The sequence below is a fragment of the Stegodyphus dumicola genome, chromosome 2 (assembly GCF_044657685.1).
Source record: "Stegodyphus dumicola isolate Sdum_Otavi_A_Nest chromosome 2, ASM4465768v1".
NCBI classification, from domain to species: Eukaryota; Metazoa; Arthropoda; class Arachnida; order Araneae; family Eresidae; genus Stegodyphus; species Stegodyphus dumicola.
In genome coordinates, this window is record NC_140769.1 from 211,178,784 (window position 1) to 211,188,577 (window position 9,794).

Sequence of the window (9,794 nt, forward strand, 5' to 3'; positions counted from 1 at the left end):
TTCATGGTAATTTTGTTATACGTAATAACTTTTTTGATAGTGATTTATAGAATAGTTTAGAGGGTTTCGGCAGTGAAGACGATGGTTATTTATATTTAGATGCAGCGTCTAACAGTTTCTCCCACCTCAGACAAGATCTCAGTCTGTGTGCTTGTTTCCCTCGTTTTGGAAGCATCTTTGATAAGCTGGGTTGGCGCTTTTTGCTTTTTGTACATTTAGAAAACATTATCATATTTATTTTTACAACCATGGGTACAAAGAAGAAGATGATGTCTATTGAATTACAGCGTAAAATCATAGAAAACCATGAGCAAGGAGTGCAAGTAATTGACTTGGCGATGATGTACGGTCGTAGCACATCAATGATATGTACTGTGCTTAAACAAAAGGAGTTGATAAAGGGTATAACGCCATCTAAGGCCGATAAAATAATGTCTAAACTCTGGACCTCTCTCCGTGAATAGATGGAGAAACTACTGATGGGGTGGGTGAGAGAGAAGCAGCTTCAAGGAGGAACCTTAACATAAAGCATCATATGTGAGAAGGCACGAGCAATTTACGGTTATTTGCTAAAGAAGATCCCACACACTTCTAAAAATGAGGAATCGGAAGACTTGTTTAAATCCAGTAGGGCTGGCTTGACATCTTTAGGAAAAGGACCGGCATTCACTCCGTCGTCAGACATGGTGAGGCAGCTGAGGTTTACATGAAAATGTTTTCCGAACTGATACTAGCCAAAGGATACATCCCCCCAGCAAGTCTTCAACTGTGACGAGACAGTGCTTTTCTGGAAAAGGATGGCGAATAGAACTGACATAACGGCAGAGGAGAAGACGATGCCAGGTCTCAAACCCATGAAGGATAGATTAACTCTAGCAATTTGCGCCAATGAGATTGGCGACTGTAAAATCAAGCCTCTGCTAGTATACCATTCGGAAAATCCCAGAGTCTTTAAGTCATATAATATTTCAAAAGAAAATCTGCCAGTTATGTGGAGGACAAATCCGAAGGCGTGGGTCACCAGGAAATTCTTTGCGGAGTGGATAAACCTGGTGTTTGGCCCTTCTGTTAAAAAATACCCACAGAAAAACAACCTACCCATGCAACCCCTTCTCTTCCTCGACAATGCCCCTACTCACCCACCAAATCTCGAAGATGATTTACTCCAAGAGTTCAAGTTTATAAAAGTTCCCTACCTACCACCCAACACCACTCCTATCCTGCAGACCATGGATCAGCAGGTGATTTCTAATTTTAAGAAATTGTACACCAAGCACATTTTTTGGGGCTGCTTTGAGGTGACGGAGAACACAAACCTTACCCTTCGAGAGTTCTGGAAAGGCCACTTTAAGATCGTCATACGCCTAGGAATTATTGATCAGGCCTGGCTGGGTGTTACAACGAGGACCTTAACCTCTGCATGGAAGAAGCTGTGGCCTGAGGCTGTTGCTGAAAGGGCCTTCGAACGATTGGAACCCAAAGTCGCATAGGTAGTGGAGCTTGTTTCTCTGGGAAAATCCATGAGTCTGGAGGTGGATGGGAGAGATATGAACGAACTCGTCGAACAACAGTCTCAGGAGCTGACAACCGATTAGTTACACGATCTGTATTTGCAGCAGCATACGTTGGGTTAACGAAAAATTAGTTTTGAAGAGGAGCTAGAGGTGGACAAGGTTATCCCTACAAGAGATATAAAACAGGTCTTGGGAATGTGGGAGAAAGTTGTAGAGTTCGTGGATAAACATCACCGCGAAAACGTTGCAACTAGTCGTGCATCCTTGACACGGAGGAAGAAACATACTTCCTTGGAAAGTTTTTTTAAACGATCTGCGGGTGGAAATAAGTAGATCATGACGAAAAAAGCGAAGACCAGTGACAAAAATTAAGCTCTTCCGTAGGCACTTCACTTTTTCTTTTAATTATGTTTTTATAGAATATGTATTTGTTATTTATAAATAAATGTTTCTTCTTGTTTTTGATTCTTATTTAAAAACACTTAAAAAACAACTGAGGTCTTGTTTTGGGATCTGGAACGGATTAATGGCATTTCGATTAATTTCAATGTGGAAAATTGCTTTGAGATACGAGCAATTTGACATACGAGCAAGGTTACGAAACGAATTAAACACGTATGTCGAGGTACCACTGTACGTAATTATCTAATCGTTAGCAAGCAGAGAGTAATAAATAATTTTAAAAGTCTGATGCTATCAATATATAAATTCTGTTGACTAGTATAATTAATTTAGAATTATACGCCTACATATAATAATAGGATGTATGTTACTACAGATACGTATTAATATATACATATATAAGTCTGTGCATATATATGAAATCATAATTCTATTTAAACAAGTAAACAGTTAGAATTACTGAACAACCATGAAAGATTCCCCAAAAAATGAAATATGGTGTAACAATGAACACTTAGTTTAGAAATTAGATTCTATTGTATATTGTTGTAAAAGCCATTGTAAGAGTGAAAATTCTTCATTCTGCCTTAATGCGATTTTTTGCGTTTAATGCGTTGTTTGGAGATTTTATGATCCCGAATTATATTGATGTGATATATTAATACTGCATTTGTAGACATACGTTTTCTGAGAAACGAGTCAAGGCGATTGATTTTTTGTAAAAATTTGGATTTATCCTTATTTTATTGACGTGCACCAGCACTGAATTGAGAATGGCTTGTGCTATGTTTCGATGGATGAAAAAGCGTTCGTAAGTAATGAATATTATGAAAGTTTCAGCATATTTAAATGAATAGTATTAAAAGCATATATTTATTAACATATATCAATAGTTTATGGTAAATTTTTCATTATAAATCTCATGATAGTTTCATTTCTCATTCTTTTGCATTTCTATTGCGGTACATAAATTTTTTGGTATACATATTGTAGATTGCATCAGTTTTGCTGCGCAATTTATTCCTCGGTATGTTACTTGTAGTGTTATTAGAAATTCCATTATTTTTGTATTTTTTCTGCAATTTTTAGTATCTTATTAAGAAATTTATGTTTTATTTCAAGATGTATATGAAGTTGGTTATATCAAATGTTAAATAAACGTTGTTATTCAGGCAATAGCGTTAGCTTTATCCAGATAGATAAATGCATTTCTTAAATACTCAAGATATAAAGACACACTCGGATAGTAGATTCACTGACTTTACGTTTGTTAAGGGTTATATATATTCATTAAGGGCGTGTTCAAAACAACCATTGACGGGTAGTCTTGGCGTAATTCGGATTCATACCAAGCTTATCCATTTCTCAGGGCAATAATTTTCGTTATTTTTGCTAAACCATTTACGAAAATATAATTTTCCGAATGCTGAACTCTTATGCATGAAAAGACAGAAGTTAAGATATTTGTTTTGCAATTTGATGCAAAATTCTTATTATTAAAACACTGATGTATATGTTCTTAATTTAAAACTCTGCCAGTATATAACATTATATAACATTATTGTGTTATCACCATTTATAGATGTCGCTTGCTGCACAGCCTGCTGAATACATTTTACTTTCTAGCTATCTACAATTACATCATGTTGTTTCGGTATGAACAGGGGCGAAGTATTCATTACTTAATTACATTTAAAGATAATTAATTAAATTTTTCTGATTTTGATATCTATATTATATAGACAGGATTACTGATAAAAAATTTCAGAAAATTGTAAATGAAGAAGTAAATAGAAAAATTTCGTTCAGGTATTGTGAGATGCTAATATAAACTTCATACATTTTACTAGAGGGCTGTTGCCAAAGCAAAATCTTTACTATATATGTCTACGAGCTCTATGTATACAGTGTGTTGCTCAAAGTAAACTTCCTGCATTGTGAAGAGTACTACGTGTATGTCTTGATGCGTTCATGAGAAGCTTGTTCCCTCGTATACGCTCTGCCACTTCGAACAAAAATTGTCCGTAAACTGCAGCGTCTTGAGTTGTTTATATAGGTTCTTGAGCTGTTCTGTTATTTCCTGTCGAATCTGACGCTGACGCGGAGAGTCTTGTATCCTTCGTTTACTTGCTACTTCTTCTATTCATCGCGCATGGTCTGTTGACGTTCCACTTGCCTAATGGGCCTCCGTTTCCCTTCTGCTTCCCTTTCCGGAGCACGCAGTGTTTCTTGGTTTTCTGAATGTCTTTTGTGTTTTCTACTAGTTTCTGATACAGTTTGAGCACGCGAAGTTTCTTGAGTTGCTGCTTGTCTCCTGGAACTCCTATTCGTTTCTTCTTCAGTTTCTTGAATGCGTAAGCTGTCTTGTCACTATGCTTGCCTGCTGAGTTTCTAGTTGTGTCTTCATTCATTTTTGAAGCTCGCAAATTTTATTGTACTTGCCTGTTGAGTCTCCTAGTGTTTTTTACTTCATTTTTCTGTAGCTCGCTGTACCATTTGTGCTCTCTTCTTGCGTTCAGACATTTTAGTAAATTGGAAAAAAAAAATTATTTAACTGTAGTAAAGTAACATTGCATCTAAAATACGTTAAATATCTACAGATGTTTAAACTTCTACTCAGAAAGTAAGTATACAATAAAAGAAATTAAATTTTTATAAATAAATTTAGAATAGCATAAAATGCATAGAAACATTTCATTATGAAGAAAATGTATTCATTCTTTCCAAGCAACCAGCGATTCGTAAATACATTTTTCTTGCCAACTCAGGAAACAAAGACCTTTGACACTTCAGGTAATACATTGGAGGTTATGATTTAAATTTATTTCAATATAACAAATTTTCAAAATCTCAATAAAGGAATTAACGTAGCGATAGCATATCGTGTCACGTATCCAAAGGTGAAACATAAAAGTTGCCAAAAGCAGCTATTCATTTAAAATACTGATATTAACGAAAGATTTTCGACATACAATGACGTTATATGGAATCACGTGCTTTCTTCAACTTCAGAATATAACCGTAAATAATAATAACAATAAGTTTCACGTTTGGCAATACTATTTATTTCATATTTTTTTTAACTTAAAAATATCTCTTAAACAAACTCTACGATTTGAAAGTGAGAAGGGCCAACATTTTTCCAAGTAAAGCATTTTGATGTCCAGTGCGCTAGACTTCGGCCACTTGGAAAAATAAATACGAAAAATTACCGTTTTCCGAAATTTTATATAATATCTCGAGTGATAGTCGTAGGAAGATAACAATAGTCGGAAAGTTTAACCAAGAAGTTTTGAAATCCGGGGATACCTCCTTCCAAACTCAAACTCCCCGTTCCGGAGATATGATGTTACGAAGAAAAAAACAAAGAGGCAAAAATCCACAGATATTTATATTGTTGATTCCTGTTTACAATATTCAATTTCCTTTAAAAAAATTAAGCTTCATTTAAATAAAAGGAAATTAAATTCAGGCATTTTTATTACCTTTCAAGCTTTTATTGTATTTTTAAATATTCTTTTTGTCACAGTTGCGCAAGTTTTCCTCGGCATCATTAGGAGCCTTAGGTCGAAGACATTTAAGAATCATTGCTGTAAATAATGATCATATGATAAATTGCAATACATATGAAGGAAAGGAAAGTATACATATGAAGGAATAGGAAGTGTGCCATTTATAAAGCTTAAATGTTGCTAGATTTGCAGGTTTTTCGCGCTCGCATTTTACGTGCTTCTTAAGAATCTCTGGAAATAAAATGGGAACTTTCCATGACTTGTTGCCAATCTAATTGGAGAAAAAATTTATTCTTTATAGGGATACTTGCGGGAGGTAACCGTCGAGCAATCTTCTTGTATCTGCCTCGTCCCATCCTGTTTGTTATTTTATTAAAACGTGTTTGGAAATTATTTCCCTCATTGCAAGGTTTGATTTGAGATGATAGATGTCAATCAGACCTTATAATATAGCATCTTGAGCTGCTGGTCCCAGCAACTTTATTTCCTTTTATACCTGTATATCCTCATAATGGAATTTAGGCTAATAAGAGGAATATTCATTTCCATATTTATTGTTTTTATAAGATTTTGAATAAGTAAAGATATTTTCTTCGTGGAACATTGAGCGTTTAGAAATCTTTGACAATCTGTAAAAATGTTCGCAAACTGTAACTTACTACTTTTGACAAAAAAAGTATAAGTAATCATTTATTAAATTAATTAATTCAAACATATGAACATATATATTTAATAAAATAAAAATATTTCAGCGCAAATAATTATCGACGTATATTTGAAGAAGAAGAAGGAGAAGCAGGAATATACTACAGCGATCAACTACTAGAAGAATTGGATCCCCAATGTTTAAGATTGCAATACGTGTCGGAAACGTAAGTCTTTTCGGAAAAAATAATAAAACAAAACATAATGTTTCAGGTCCAGTTTAATTATACCTTTAATAATTTTTTGACAAAAACGCTGGTCTGGAAAATAATACGTTTTCAGATTTATAATGCTTAATGTTTTTTTCATTCCTTCATTACAAAAATATATTATAAATGTTTAAGATGGAAAATCCTATTGTGAAGAATTCAAATTTATTGTCATACCTTTTGATTATGAGGAAACGTTATTGCATTAACTAATGAAATATCTAAACAGAAAGCTAATATACAAAATACACGTGTTTAAACGGCCAGTTTGTAAAATTTGTGAATGAGAAGTTGTTATGAAGTTAGTTGTTGAATGTCAAATAGTTGATATAATTAGAGTAACAAAGACAAAAAGGACTTTATGTTTATAAATAATAATATATATGTATGTAAAACAAATTACGTAAACACTGAAATCCATCCTATACTCTATTCGGAACAAATCTAATATAAATTGTTCTCTTCATCTGTTTCTGTTAGACTATATATTTCTAGATTTACAGAGATTTAGAATATTATTTAACTCGAGTTTTGAGAATGTACTCATCAAACATAATAAAAATTTCCAGATTCCAACTTTTCATTGTAATTATTTTTTTAATATATAATATTAAATAATTTTGAATTAATAGAAAATTAAAAAATAAAAATTAATTAATTAAAATATATTTATGTAGATATATATATCCCCATCACATGATTTACATAAAGATGATGATCTAGCTAAGTGGGAATTTAAATTTCATGAATCAAATATTTCTCTTACTAAGCCACAATATTGTCGAACTATGCACATTTTTTTCTATCTCTGTCACCGCTGACACGACGTCGTGCTACTTTCTTCCTATTCCAACAGTATGAGAAATATAAATATTCTAGAAATAGGTAGGTTTAGAATTTCAAATGAATTGGAGCCGCAAATATGAATTGAAATAAATCTGAATATTTTATCTTATTCATCTGCCAAATTTGCTCTGTATTATAGATCAATATGTGCGATCAGAATTCCTAACATTAATTCACACACACACACATTTACATATATATCTATATATATACGTTTATCGTATATATGTTATGGTGAAACGCCGAAATCTGGAGAATGTCGACTTTCACCGGTGAATGTCAACATTCACGTAGTCGCTTGTTGTATGTCCGAAATATTTTCCAAATACTCTTATTTCTGACTTACACCGGTAAATGTCCACATTCACCATCTACTTATGGGGAATGTTGAACACATAAGAATATTATATTTTCTCCGTAATTCGGTCACGAAAAAACGCACTTAAATTAAGAACTTAAGAATATAAGAACTTAAAACACACTGTACATTCAAAATGAGAAAGGAAAATAATAGAAGTTTAAAACTTACTAAATTACGTGATTCAAATCTTATTTATTGCAACAACTTAAACTCTTATGACACTTTCAATTGCACAAGAGGCCCTTGCTTTTACAACAGCATATATTTGTGGAACACTTCCTTTTGCAATGACAGCGTGTACATATACTCCTCTCTTTTCAACCTACACCAGAGCACATCCGTGAGTGTCGACATACACCGGTGAGGGTCCGAATGTACGAGTACAAGAATGTAATGCAATATTCGATCTTTCACCGACGTATTTGGTGAATGTTGACATTCTCCGGTGAAAGTCGACATTCTCCAATTTCGGTCTTTTACGGTAACATATATATATATATTTATATAAGGATTATATATATATATATATATATATATATATATATATATATATTTATATAAGGATTATATATATATATATATATATATATATATATATATGATATATGACAATGATTACATGTTTTTAATTTTCCTTTTACAATTGAAATTTTATACTTCATGATGATTTAACTCTAGTCCCCGTTAAAACATTATTAACATTTTGCTTTGAAATTACTTCAAAACATCTTTCGAAATATAACTTACCAGTATGGATTCACTCTTTTAAAATAATTCTACTTTAATTAAACTTAGGAGATAATATAATCAATTAATCAATATTGTTTAGGAAATAAATTATTATTAACTAACTTTGCAGCAATTGCGCAAGTAATAGTAACTTGTTTTCGCACTTAATGAATTTAAGATCATACAACATTTGATATGTTAAATAGCAGCTATTAGCGCTATTTATCTCTTGCCTAATGTACCCACTTTATATATTACCTCCATTCTTCTTTTTTAATATTTCAATTTTTAAAATTTATAAAGTTCTTATACAAAACCTTTACTGTATTGAAGGTTAGCAGCCTCCTTACTTTTATATCTTGCTAGTTTATCTCAAATTGAAATCATTAAATGTCATTCCACGAGATGAAAAACTTGAAAATTTAACGCCATGCCTGCTACAGATAAACCTAAAAAACAATTTTTATAAAAAACATTTAACTGTATTTACATGATTATATGCGGCACTTGACATATAAAATATATAGGACAGACTAAAAACAATCTTAACTTTCGAATCAATAACCATAGAGCTCAAATCAAAAAATTCAACGCACAAAAAATAGCATTAAAATAAGTACACCATCACAACTCAATACAGCAGAATTAGAGCACTTTAAACACCATGACTTCAACTCTATTCAACTTCAGATACTAGATATAATACCCAATCACAAAACACGAATTTTTTAGGAATCTCTCTATATACTAAAACAACGTTCACTTTATCCATATGGACTTAACACTTATATACATAGTCATAGAGATACTTCTAAGAAGTCTATTTGCAGCCAATTTAAGCACTACAGCAACAAAACGCAGAGAGAAATAAGAGGAAGCAAAATAAAAAATAATGCAAGTTTTTTATCCACTTTGGATACATTTGCATTGAAAAAACAATTGAAATGTTTTTTTGACTCAGACAACTTTCCCAAGAAACTTTTCAACTGTTACACTCCTGTACTAATAAATTCCTTATCAAACTAAAAAAATTCATTCAAGAAAGCTACGATGATATACAAATCATTAAAGACATGATTCTCCATTTTAGTCTTTTCGGACTCTCTAATAGTCTCACTCAACGCAAAATTTATTTTAAAGTCAATTTTCTACATCCGCAGTTTGACAATATTCATTTCTCAAGAATAATCAGAGATTGTAAAGATTACTTCCCCGCAGTTTACACATTACCTATGGTTGCATTTAAATATCAAAGGACCTTAACTACTTAACTACTATGGTGGACTGCTGACTAACCACCATGAAATAGATGAAACAGCAGAATGACATTGTAAGACACGAATTTACAGCAATTACGTGAATTCTCATCACCAGCACATAATTACTGGCAACCTGAATATCATATAAAACCATCAACTTAAAACACTAATGAGTTATGGTACAAAATTTAGACCAGTCAGAAACATGACTACAAATTTCTGTTACAAGACTTTCGAAAACACTATCAACAAAGTTA